At 43.1% G+C, this 12,606-nt stretch overlaps 1 long non-coding RNA gene across 1 annotated transcript in view; it reads left to right on the forward strand.

Moving 5' to 3' along the window:
* The window catches only part of LOC128643197 (uncharacterized), a 64,214-nt gene that overhangs the window by 42,186 nt on the left and 9,422 nt on the right, over window positions 1-12,606 (forward strand). Inside the window, exon 2 of the long non-coding RNA XR_008399782.1 lies at window positions 11,456-11,602. This is a non-coding gene — a long non-coding RNA (uncharacterized LOC128643197). The remainder of the gene's footprint in view (window positions 1-11,455; window positions 11,603-12,606) is intronic.

The raw sequence follows: 12,606 nt of genomic DNA on the forward strand, positions 1-12,606 counted from the left end.
GGCTCCTTGTTCCCCCCTGATGGTTGATATAGGCTACAGTCGTGATGTTGTCCGGCTGAAATCTAATGAACCTGACCGCAGCTAGCTGAGGCCAAGCCTGAAGAGCATTGAATATCGCTCTTAATTCCAGAATGTTTATCGGAAGGAGGGCCTCCTCCTGAGTCCACGAACCCTGAGGCTTCAGGGAGTTCCAGACTGCACCCCAGCCCAGAAGGCTGGCATCTGTCGTTACTATAGTCCATTCTGGCCTGCGGAAACTCATTCCCTTGGACAGATGGACCCGAGATAGCCACAAGAGAAGAGAATCCCTGGTCTCTTGATCCAGATTTAGTAGAGGGGACAAATCTGTGTAATCCCCATTCCACTGATTGAGCATGCAAAGTTGCAGTGGTCTGAGATGTAGGCGGGCAAACGGAACTATGTACATTGCCGCTACCATTAATCCGATTACCTCCATAAACTGAACCACTGACGGACGAGAAATGGAATAGAAAGCACGGCAGAAAGTTAGAAGTTTTGACAACCTGACCTCTGTCAGATAAATCTTCATTTTTACTGAATCTATCAGAGCTCCTAGGAAGGAAACTCTTGTGAGAGGTGAGAGAGAACTCTTTCCTTCGTTCACCATCCACCCGTGAGACCTTAGGAATGCCAGAACAATGTCCGTATGGGACCTGGCGATTTGAAAAGTTGACGCCTGTATCAGGATGTCGTCTAGGTAAGGGGCTACTGCTATACCCCGCGGTCTTAGAACCGCCAGAAGGGACCCTAGAACCTTCGTAAAGATTTTTGGTGCCGTGGCTAACCCGAAGGGAAGAGCCACAAATTGGTAATGCCTGTCTAGGAAGGCGAACCTGAGAAACTGATGATGATCCCTGTGTATCGGAATATGTAGATAAGCATCCTTTAAATCCACGGTAGTCATATATTGACCCTCCTGGATCATAGGTAGGATGGTTCGAATAGTCTCCATCTTGAAGGATGAGACCCTGAGAAATTTGTTTAGGATCTTGAGATCCAAGATTGGTCTGAAAGTTCCCTCTTTCTTGGGAACTATAAACAGATTTGAATAGAAGCCCTGCCCCTGTTCCTCCTTTGGAACTGGGTGGATCACTCCCATAACTAGTAGGTCTTGAACGCAATGTAAGAATGCCTCTCTATTTATCTGGTTTGCAGATAATTGTGAGAGATGAAATCTCCCCTTTGGAGATGAAGCTTTGAAATCCAGAAGATATCCCTGGGAAACAATCTCCAGAGCCCAGGGTTCCTGTACGTCTCTTGACCAAGCCTGGGCGAAGAGAGAAAGTCTGCCCCCCACTAGATCCGGTCCCGGATCGGGGGCTACTCCTTCATGCTGTCTTAGAGGCAGCAGCAGGCTTTTTGGCCTGTTTCCCCTTGTTCCAAGCCTGGTTAGGTCTCCAGACTGGCTTGGACTGGGCAAAATTTCCTTCTTGTTTTGTAGAAGAGGAAGATGAAGCTGCGCCACTCTTGAAGTTTCGAAAGGAACGAAAATTAGTCTGTTTGGTCCTTAACTTGTTGGACCTATCCTGGGGAAGGGCATGGCCTTTTCGTCAAGTAATATCAGAAATGATCTCCTTCAGTCCAGGCCCAAATAGGGTCTGCCCTTTGAAGGGGATATTGAGAAGTTTAGACTTTGAAGTGACATCAGCTGACTAGGATTTAAGCCATAGCGCCCTACGTGCCTGAATGGCAAAACCTGAATTTTTAGCCGTTAGCTTGGATAAATGAAAAACGGCGTCAGAAATAAATGAATTGGCTAACTTAAGAGCCTTAAGCCTGTCAAAGATATCATCCAACGGGGTCTCTACCTGTAAAGCCTCCTCCAGAGACTCGAACCAGAAAGCCGCTGCAGCAGTGACTGGGGCAATGCATGCAAGAGGCTGGAGAATAAAACCTTGTTGTATAAAGATTTTCTTAAGGAAACCCTCTAATTTCTTATCAATAGGATCTAGGAGAGCACAACTGTCCTCGACAGGAATAGTTGTACGCTTAGCTAGGGTAGAGACTGCTCCCTTCAACTTAGGGACCGTCTGCCGCAAGTCCCGTCTAACGGCATCTATAGGAAACATTTTCTTAAAAGCAGGAGGGGGAGAGAACGGCACACCTGGTCTATCCCATTCCTTAGTAATAATTTCTGAAAACCTCTTAGGGATTGGAAAAACATCAGTGTAAACAGGCACTGCAAAGTATTTGTCCATTATACACAATATCTCTGGGACTACAATGGTGTCACAGTCATTCAGAGTCGTTAAAACCTCCCTGAGCAACACACGGAGGTGTTCAAGCTTAAATTTAAATGCTGTCATTTCAGTCAGACTGAAGTAACGCCTTCCCTGAATCAGAGAAGTCACCCACAGATAGAAGCTCTCCTGCTTCAACTTCTGCACATTATGAGGGTATATCAGACTAAGCTACTAAAACTTCAGAGAGCTCTGTATTTGTTCTAGCCCCAGAGCTGTCTTGCTTTCCTTGTAACCCTGGCAGTTTGGACAATACCTCTGTGAGGGTATGATTCATAACTGCCGCCATGTCTTGTAAAGTAAACGCATTGGACGCGCCAGATGTACTTGGTGTCACTTGCGCGGGAGAAATAGGTTCTGACAAATTGGGAGAGCTAGGTGGTTTGACCTCCCTTTTGTCAGTCTGAGAAACCTCTGGTGATAAATCTTTAAAAGCCATAATATGTTCTTTATAACTTATAGAAAGGTCAGTGCATTTGGTAAACATTCTAAGAGGGGGTTCCACAATGGCTTCTAAACATAATGAACAAGGAGTTTCCTCTATGTCAGACATGTTTAACAGACTAGTAATGAGACCAGCAAGCTTGGAAAACACTTTAATAAATGTGAAAAAAGCAATAATAAAAAACGGTACTGTGCCTTTAAGAGAAAAAAAACTACCACATAAACTGCAAAACAGTGAAAAAAAGTAGTAAACTCTACGAAATTTTTACAGTGTGTATAAGGGACTAAAGCAGCATTGCACCCACTTGCAAATGGATGATTAACCCCTCAGGCCCAAAAATGAATTAGAAAAACATTAAACCTGTTAACAAACAGTCAAACACACTGCCACAGCACTGCTGTGGCTCCTACCGGCCCTCAAATACGATTTTTGCAGGAACAAAACCCTCTATAGAGGTCCTATAAGCCAGAGGACTCCTTCAGGGAAGCTGGATGTCTCAGACTGAAAACGAAAATAGGCCCCTCCCACCATGCACTCAAAGTCAGAGGGCCTTAAAAAAGTACCCCTAGGAGTAATCTAACAAGCCATGTGGAAACTAGGCCCCAAATAAAGATTTATCACCCTCAGAGAAAAAACGTTTTTATTTATAAATCATGCAAACGTTTTTACACTAAGTAATATAAGTATTAACATGAATATTACCTCTTTTTGCAAGCATGATCCCAGTTGTTGTTAAATCACTGTATCAGGCTTACCTTAAATATACCAGGCACTGTCAGCATTTTCTAGACCTTATCATCTCTCTAGAAATAAATATACTGAACATACCTCAAAGCAGGCAATCTGCAGACCATCCCCCCAACTGAAGTTTTCTTTCCATACTCTTCAGTTATGTGTGAGAACAGCAAAGGACCTTAGTTACAAACCGCTAAGATCATCAAACCTCTAGGCAGAAGTCTTCTTCCAATTTCTGCCTGAGAGTAAAAACAGTACAACGCCGGTACTGTTTAAAAATAACAAACTTTTGATTGAAGGTAAAAACTACACTAAGTCACCACATCTCTCTTGATACTTCCTTTCTTGTCGAGAGCTGCAAGAGAATGACTGGGGGAGGCAGTTAGGGGAGGAGCTATATAGACAGCTCTGCTGTGGGTGTCCTCTTGCAGCTTCCTGTTGGGAAGGAGAATATCCCACAAGTAATGGATGAACCCGTGGACTGGATACAGCTTTACAAGAGAAACGTTTATTTTCTATAAATGTTCATTTTCCATTGTTCTCTCTAAGGCCCCTATAATGTAAAGCTCTCCGCTCTGGTGAGGTTATCTAAAAAGTCTTGTTAGTACCATGAGATCCCTTGAAGAATTTTATAAAGGAAAAGGTTACCTTGAGAACTATTTATCCAGCTATGCAGTGTTCTACGAGTGAAAGAGAGACATATACATTACAATATTATGCTAAACAAAACCCCACTAAGATTTAGGGGTAGATTTAACAAGCAGTGGATGCTGCAATCTACCCCCGTAGTTTCCAGATTGCTGGAACCATGAGTTGTTCCTTAACTCGGACAGCAATCAGCTCAATCGGATACGATCGGGATGACTGACACATTTCACTAGAAAAGCTTGTGCAATGATAAATCGATGCGCGGCAGACATGATCTGCTACAGTGGATCATGTCCGCCCGCACATTATTAAATCGGCCCCTTAGTGTGATTTTTCTCTATGCCTGTGAGGTTTTAATCATCAGGCACTAAGTATTAGCCTTTGAGCAAACAGTAACTAAGAACATAAAGGAGTTTGTGTAAATAATTAAACAGATAAGATAAGGAGCTATTCTCTCTCAAGAAGATTAGCCCATTGTGGGCTTGATTATAAATTGAGCGCAAAATATTGCTCACACAAAAACAGAATTTATGCTTACCTGATAAATTACTTTCTCTTGTGGTGTATCCAGTCCACGGATTCATCCTTTACTTGTGGGATATTCTCCTTCCTAACAGGAAGTGGCAAAGAGAGCACACAGCAGAGCTGTCCATATAGCTCCCCCTCTAGCTCCACCCCCCAGTCATTCGACCGAAGGTTAGGAAGAAAAAGGAGAAACCATAGGGTGCAGTGGTGACTGTAGTTTAAAAATAAAAAACACCTGTCTTAAAATGACAGGGCGGGCCGTGGACTGGATACACCACAAGAGAAAGTAATTTATCAGGTAAGCATAAATTCTGTTTTCTCTTGTAAGGTGTATCCAGTCCACGGATTCATCCTTTACTTGTGGGATACCAATACCAAAGCTTTAGGACACGGATGAAGGGAGGGAACAAGACAGGTACCTTAAACGGAAGGCACCACTGCTTATAAAACCTTTCTCCCAAAAATAGCCTCCGAAGAAGCAAAAGTATCGAATTTGTAAAATTTGGAAAAAGTATGCAGCGAAGACCAAGTTGCTGCCTTACAAATCTGTTCAACAGAAGCCTCATTTTTAAAAGCCCATGTGGAAGCCACTGCTCTGGTAGAATGAGCAGTAATTGTTTCAGGAGGCTGCTGGCCAGCAGTCTCATAGGGCAAACGGATGATGCTTTTCAGCCAAAAGGAAAGAGAGGTAGAGGTCGCCTTTTGACCTCTCCTCTTACCAGAATAGATAACAAACAATGAAGTTGTTTGTCTGAAAACCTTAGTTGCTTGTAAATAGAACTTTAAAGCACAAACCACATCAAGATTGTGTAACAGACGTTCCTTCTTCGAAGAAGGATTAGGACACAGAGAAGGAACAACAATTTCCTGGTTAATATTCTTATTAGACACAACCTTAGGAAGAAAACCAGGTTTGGTATGCAAAACTACCTTATCTGCATGGAACACCAAGTAAGGTGAGTCACACTGTAAAGCAGATAACTCTGAAACTCTTCGCGCAGAAGAGATAGCTACCAAAAACAAAACTTTCCAAGATAAAAGCTTAATATCTATGGAATGTAAAGGTTCAAACGGAACCCCTTACAGAACTGAAAGAACTAAATTCAGACTCCATAGCGGAGCCACAGGTCTATAAACAGGCTTGATTCTGACTAAAGCCTGAGTAAACGCTTGAACGTCTGGTACCTCCGCCAGACGTTTGTGGGAAAGAATTAAAAAAAACAGATATCTGTCCTTTTAAGGAATTAGCTGACAATCCTTTCTCCAATCCATCTAGGAGAAAAGACAATATCCTGGGAATCCTAATCTTACTCCATGAGTAGCCCTTGGATTCGCACCAACAAAGATATTTTCGCCAAATCTTATGGTAGATTTTCCTGGTGACAGGCTTTCTAGCCTGAATCAGGGTATCGATAACCGACTCAGAGAAACCACGCTTAGATAGAATTAGGCGTTCAATCTCCAAGCAGTCAGACGCAGAGAAATTAAATTTGGATGTTTGAAAGGACCTTGAAATAGAAGGTCCTGCCTCATTGGCAGAGTCCATGGTGGAACGGATGACATGTCCACTAGGTCTGCATACCAAGTCCTGCGTGGCCACGCAGGTGCTATTAGAATCACTGACGCCCTCTCCTGCTTGATTCTGGCAACCAGACAAGGAAGGAGAGGAAACGGTGGAAACACATAGGCCAGATTGAAGGACCAAGGCGCTGCTAGAGCATCTATCAACACCGCCTGGGGATCCCGGGACCTGGACCCGTAAAGAAGAAGTTTGGCATTCTGACGGGACCCCATCAGATCCAATTCTGGAGTGCCCCATAGCTGAGTCAGCTGGGCAAATACCTCCGGGTGGAGTTCCCACTCCCCCGGATGAAAAGTCTGACAACTTAGAAAATCCGCTTTCCAGTTGTCTACTCCTGGGATGTGAATTGCTGAGAGGTGGCAAGAATGATCCTCCGCCCACCTGATTATTTTGGTTACTTCCATCATTGCTAGGGGACTCCTTGTTCCCCCTTGATGGTTGATGTAAGCTACAGTCGTGATGTTGTCCGACTGAAATCTGATGAATTTGGCCGCAGCTAGCTGAGGCCATGCCTGAAGAGCGTTGAATATCGCCCTCAGTTCCAGAATGTTTATCGGGAGAAGGGCTTCTTCCCGAGACCATAAGCCCTGAGCCTTCAGGGAGTCCCAGACAGCACCCCAGCCCAACAGACTGGCGTCGGTCGTTACGATGATCCACTCTGGTCTGCGGAAACACATTTCCTGAGACAGGTGATCCTGAGACAACCACCAGAGAAGAGAATCTCTGGTCCCCTGGTCCAACTGTATTTGAGGAGACAAATCTGCATAATCCCCATTCCACTGTTTGAGCATGCATAGTTGCAGTGGTCTGAGGTGTATCCGTACAAAAGGAACTATGTCCATTGCCGCTACCATTAGTCCGATTGTCTCCATGCACTGAGCTACAGACGGCCGAGGAATGGAATGAAGAGCTCGGCAAGTAGTTAAGAGTTTTAACTTTCTGACCTCCGTCAGAAATATTTTCATTTCTACTGAGTCTATTAGTGTTCCTAGGAAGGGAACTCTTGTGAGGGGGGAGAGAGAACTCTTTTTGATGTTCACCTTCCACCCGTGAGACCTCAGAAAGGCCACTACGATTTCCATGTGAGACTTGGCTCTTTGGAAAGTTGACGCCAGAATTAAGATGTCGTCTAGATAAGGAGCCACTGCTATGCCCCGCGGTCTTAGCATCGCCAGGAGGGACCCTAACACCTTTGTGAAAATTCTGGGAGCAGTGGCCAAAACGAAAGGGAGAGCCACAAACTGAAAATGCTTGTCCAGAAAGGCAAACCTGAGAAACTGGTGATGATCTTTGTTGATAGGAATGTGTAGATACGCATCCTTTAGATCCACGGTAGTCATATATTGACCCTCCTGGATCATTGGTAAGATTGTCCGAATGGTCTCCATCTTGAATGATGGGATTCTGAGGAATTTGTTTAGAATTTTGAGATCCAGGATTGGCCTGAAAGTTCCTTCTTTTTTGGGAACCACAAACAGGTTTGAGTAAAAACCCAGCCCTTGTTCCGCAATTGGAACTGGGTGGATCACTCCCATTGTATGTAGGTCTTCTATACAGCGTAAGAACGTCTCTTTCTTTGTCTGGTCTGTAGACAGACGAGAAATGTGGAATCTTCCCCTTGGAGGGGAGTCCTTGAATTCTAGGGAGATATCCCTGGGATACAATCTCTAAGGCCCAGGGATCGTGTACGTCTCTTGCCCAGGCCTGAGCGAAGAGAAAGAGTCTGCCCCCTACTAGATCCGCTCCCGGATCTGGGGCTACCCCATCATGCTGTCTTGGAGGCAGCTGCAGGCTTCTTGGCCTGTTTACCCTTGTTCCAGCCTTGGTAAGGTTTCCAGGCTGCCCTGGGTTGTGAAGTGTTACCCTCTTGCTTTGCAGCAGGGGAGGATGAAGCGAGACCGCTCCTGAAATTTCGAAAGGAACGAAAATTATTTTGTTTGTTCTTTGTCTTAAAGGACTTGTCCTGAGGGAGAGCATGGCCTTTTCCCCCAGTGATTTCTGATATAATCTCTTTCAATTCAGGCCCGAAAAGGGTCTTTCCTTTGAAAGGGATGTTCAGCAGTTTGGATTTTGACGACACATCGGCCGACCAGGACTTGAGCCATAGCGCCCTGCGCGCCAGAATGGCGAAACCTGAATTCTTTGCCGCTAACTTAGCTAGTTGGAAAGCGGCATCTGTGATAAAAGAATTAGCCATCTTAAGAGCCTTAATTCTGTCCATAATATCCTCATATGAGGTCTCCGTCTGGAGCGCATCTTCCAGAGCCTCGAACCAGAAAGCAGCTGCAGTAGTTACAGGAACAATGCACGCTATAGGTTGGAGAAGGAAAAATTGATGAGCAAAAATTTTCTTAAGTAAACCCTCTAACTTTTTATCCATAGGGTCTTTAAAAGCACAACTGTCCTCAATTGGTATGGTTGTGCGTTTAGCAAGTGAAGAAACAGCCCCCTCCACCTTAGGGACCGTCTGCCACGAGTCCCGCGTGGTGTCAGATATGGGGAACATTTTCTTAAAAACAGGAGGGGGAACAAACGGAATACCTGGTCTATCCCACTCCCTAGTTACTATATCCGCAATCCTCTTAGGGACCGGGAACACATCAGTGTACACAGGAACTTCTAGGTACTTGTCTATTTTACACAATTTCTCTGGAACCACCAAAGGGTCACAGTCATCCAGAGTAACTAATACCTCCCTGAGTAATAAGCGGAGGTGTTCTAGTTTAAATTTAAAGGCCAACATATCTGAGTCTGTCTGAGGAGCAACCTTTCCCGAATCGGAAATTTCTCCCTCAGACAGCACCTCCCTCGCCCCCATTTCAGAGCGTTGTGAGTGTATATCGGATACGGCTACTAAAGCGTCAGAATGCTCATAATCTGTTCTAAAAACAGAGCTATCCCGCTTTGCAGGTAACACTGGCAGCTTAGATAAAAATACTGAGAGGGTATTATCCATAACTGCCGCTAAGTCTTGTAAGGTAAAAGAGTTAGACGCGCTAGAGGTGCTAGGCGTCGTTTGAGCGGGCGTAACTGGTTGTGACACTTGGGGAGAGGTCAACGGGCTAACCTCATTACCTTCTGTCTGAGAATCATCTTGGGCCACATTTTTAAGTGCAACAATATGGTCTTTAAAGTGTATAGACATATCAGTACAAGTGGGACACATTCTGAGAGGGGGTTCCACCATGGCTTCTAAACACATTGAACAAGGATTTTCCTTGGTGACAGACATGTTTAACAGACTAGTAGTAAGACAAACAGGCTTAGAAATCACATTAATCAAGCAAAAACACACTTTGCAAAAAAACGTTACTGTGCCTTTAAGAAATAAAAAAGGCACACAATTTTCCAAAACAGTGAAAAATGCACCAAACTTTCTGAAATTTTCACAGTATGTACCTAAAGCATTGGTAAGATTGCACAACTAGCAAAAAAATCGATTAACCCCTTAATGCCAAAACCGTATCAATAGTAAGCTAACAGACCGGTTAAAACAAATTTAGCACCTTGCCACAGCTCTGCTGTGGCCCTACCTTCCCTTAGGAGTCAGATTATGGGGAAAAAGCTTCTTATGGGTCCTCAAACTGTAGCAGGAGCCACCATGTGAACACAGCCTGAAGATCTAGTCAATCTAACTGCGCATCTGAGGCGCGAAATTAGGCCCCTCCCACCTTACTCCGGTGCTGTGAGGCCTAAAGAAACACTCCTAAGAGTTATAATATTAGCCATGTGGGTAACAACCCCTGAAAGAAACCCAAAGGGACCTTCTAAGTGTCTCAAAAACGATCTTTATAAGTAAAAACCGTTTGCCATAAAAAAGTGTCAACTTGCCATAAAATAGTGTCAACCAGCATAAATTAGCCCTGTTATGTAAGCTTGTAATTCCATACTTAGTCTCTGAATAAAGCTTACCCTTCCCTCATGGGGATCTTATCAGTCCTTTTCTAGCATTATCACAGTCTTGTCTAGAAATAAATGACTGAACATACCTTATTGCAGCCTAACCTGCAAACCGTTCCCCCCAACTGAAGTTTTCTTGTACTCCTCAGTCCTGTGTGGGAACAGCAGTGGATTTTAGTTACAACATGCTAAAATCATCTTCCTCTCTGCAGAAATCTTCATCTCTTTTCTGCTGGAGAGTAAACAGTACACACCGGTACCATTAAAAATAACAAACTTTTGCTTGTAGAACAAAAACTACAAATCTAACACCACATTCACTTTACCCTTCCGAGAGGGACCCTGTTGCTTAGAGCCAGCAAAGAGAATGACTGGGGGGTGGAGCTAGAGGGGGAGCTATATGGACAGCTCTGCTGTGTGCTCTCTTTGCCACTTCCTGTTAGGAAGGAGAATATCCCACAAGTAAAAGATGAATCCGTGGACTGGATACACCTTACAAGAGAAAGCGATTTTTGTGCTCAACTTAGTAATACCAGGGCACGCAAATGTGAACTGGTATTATAAGTTAGGTGCAATAAACCCACATAATTCAACATTAGTATCTGTGAGATATATAAAGGGCCAGCCTGAAATGCACCTTGTTCAAATTCCACAAAGAGAAACATATTGCAGCAACTTGCTTATGGACACACAATCATAAATAATGAAACACCACAGTTCCACAGAACACAGTTTGTGAAATATTATATTATATACTTGTGTGTTATCATTTATGGTTTCATAATAAGAAAAATATATAGATAAATATAGCTTCATAACCATATATATTGATTATTTTATCTTGCACATTTGATTTAAAGGGACATAAAACCCAAATTGTTTTTCTTTTATGATTCAGATAGAATATACAATTTTAAACCACTTTCCATTTTACTTCTATTACCAATTTGTATTCGGTTTCTAGTTATCCTTTGTTGAAAAGCAGAAAGGTAAGTTCAGGGAAGTGCTTGTGTCTGCAGCACTATATAGCAGCAGTTTTGCAACAATGTTTTACATTAGCAAGAGCACTAGATGGCACTGGCAGCACTATTTCCTGTCATGCAGTGCTTCAGGCATGTGAACGCTACCTATCTAGATATCTCTTAAACAAAGAATAACATGAGAACCAAGCAAATTTGATAACAGAAGTAAATTGGAAACTTTTTATATTTGTAATCTTTGAATAATGAAAGACATTTTGTGACGTTCATGTCCCTTTAAGAATTCAGTGGGTCAATCTCGGTCTCATCTCTTTAAAGCTAATCAAGTTCTACAACAAGTAACCTCCAATTAATTCTAATAATTTTGTTTTCCTCTCAGATTGACACCAAGAGACTTGCAGCAAGTCTCAGAGCAGATGAACCAAAATGCCATTCACAACCAACAACTCAAAGGCATCTCTGGTGGAAATATCTTTGGCAATTGGTGAAACGCAAACAAAGGTTCCATTGGATGAAGTACCAATTGGTAAGGCAGTTTTTCACTCCTAAAAAACAGACTTCTGTGCATCATTGTTAAACAAACCATGAGAAAGAGTGAGTTGAGTGTATGTGTTTATTTAAATACAAAATGTATGCTTACCTGATAAATTCATTCTTTCATGGTCGTGAGAGGCCACGAGTCATTACACCTGGGAATCTACTCCTGGCCACTAGGAGGAGGCAAATGATACCCTAACATTCCAAGAGCTTTTAAAGGGACATGCCACCCACATTTTTTCTTTGATGATTTAGAAAGAGAATGCAATTTTAAACATCTTTCTAATTTACTTATATTATCTAATTAGTTTTATTCTCTTGATATTCTTTGATGAAAAGCATATCTAGATATGCTCACTAGCTGCTGATTGGTTGCTGCACATAGAAGCATCGTGTGATTGGCTCACCATGTGCATTGCTTTTTCTTCAACTAAGGATATTTTAAAAAATGAAGCAAAATAAATAATGGAAGTAAATTGTAATGTTGTTTAAATTTCTATTCTCTATCTGAATCATGAAAGAAAGATTTTGGGTTTAGTGGCCCTTTAATCCTTCCCTTATCTCTAGTATATCAGTCTAACATATAGCCAAGAAAGGAGAAAAAATAGAGAGAACAAAGCAGGGTAAATTAGGTGCAAACTAGAACTGCTGCTAATTTAAAGCATAAATGTGGACAGGTCTCGTGGACTCTCACGAACATTAAAGAAAGAAATTTATCAGGAAAGCATACATTGGCCTCTATTTAACAAGGTCTGGCAGACCTGATCCGACAGTGCGGATCAGGTCCGACAGTGCGGATCAGGTCCGCCAGACCTTGCTGAATACGGAGAGCAATACGCTCTCCGTATTCAGCATTGCACCAGCAGCTCACAAAAGCTGCTGGTGCAACGCCGCCCCCTGCAGACTCGCAGCCAATGGGCCGCCAGCAGGGGGGTGTCAATCAATGTACTCGATCGGGTTGATTTCCGGCGATGTCTGTTGATTCTTTGTGAC

This window comes from Bombina bombina, chromosome 12 (genome assembly GCF_027579735.1).
Source record: "Bombina bombina isolate aBomBom1 chromosome 12, aBomBom1.pri, whole genome shotgun sequence".
NCBI lineage: Eukaryota > Metazoa > Chordata > Amphibia > Anura > Bombinatoridae > Bombina > Bombina bombina.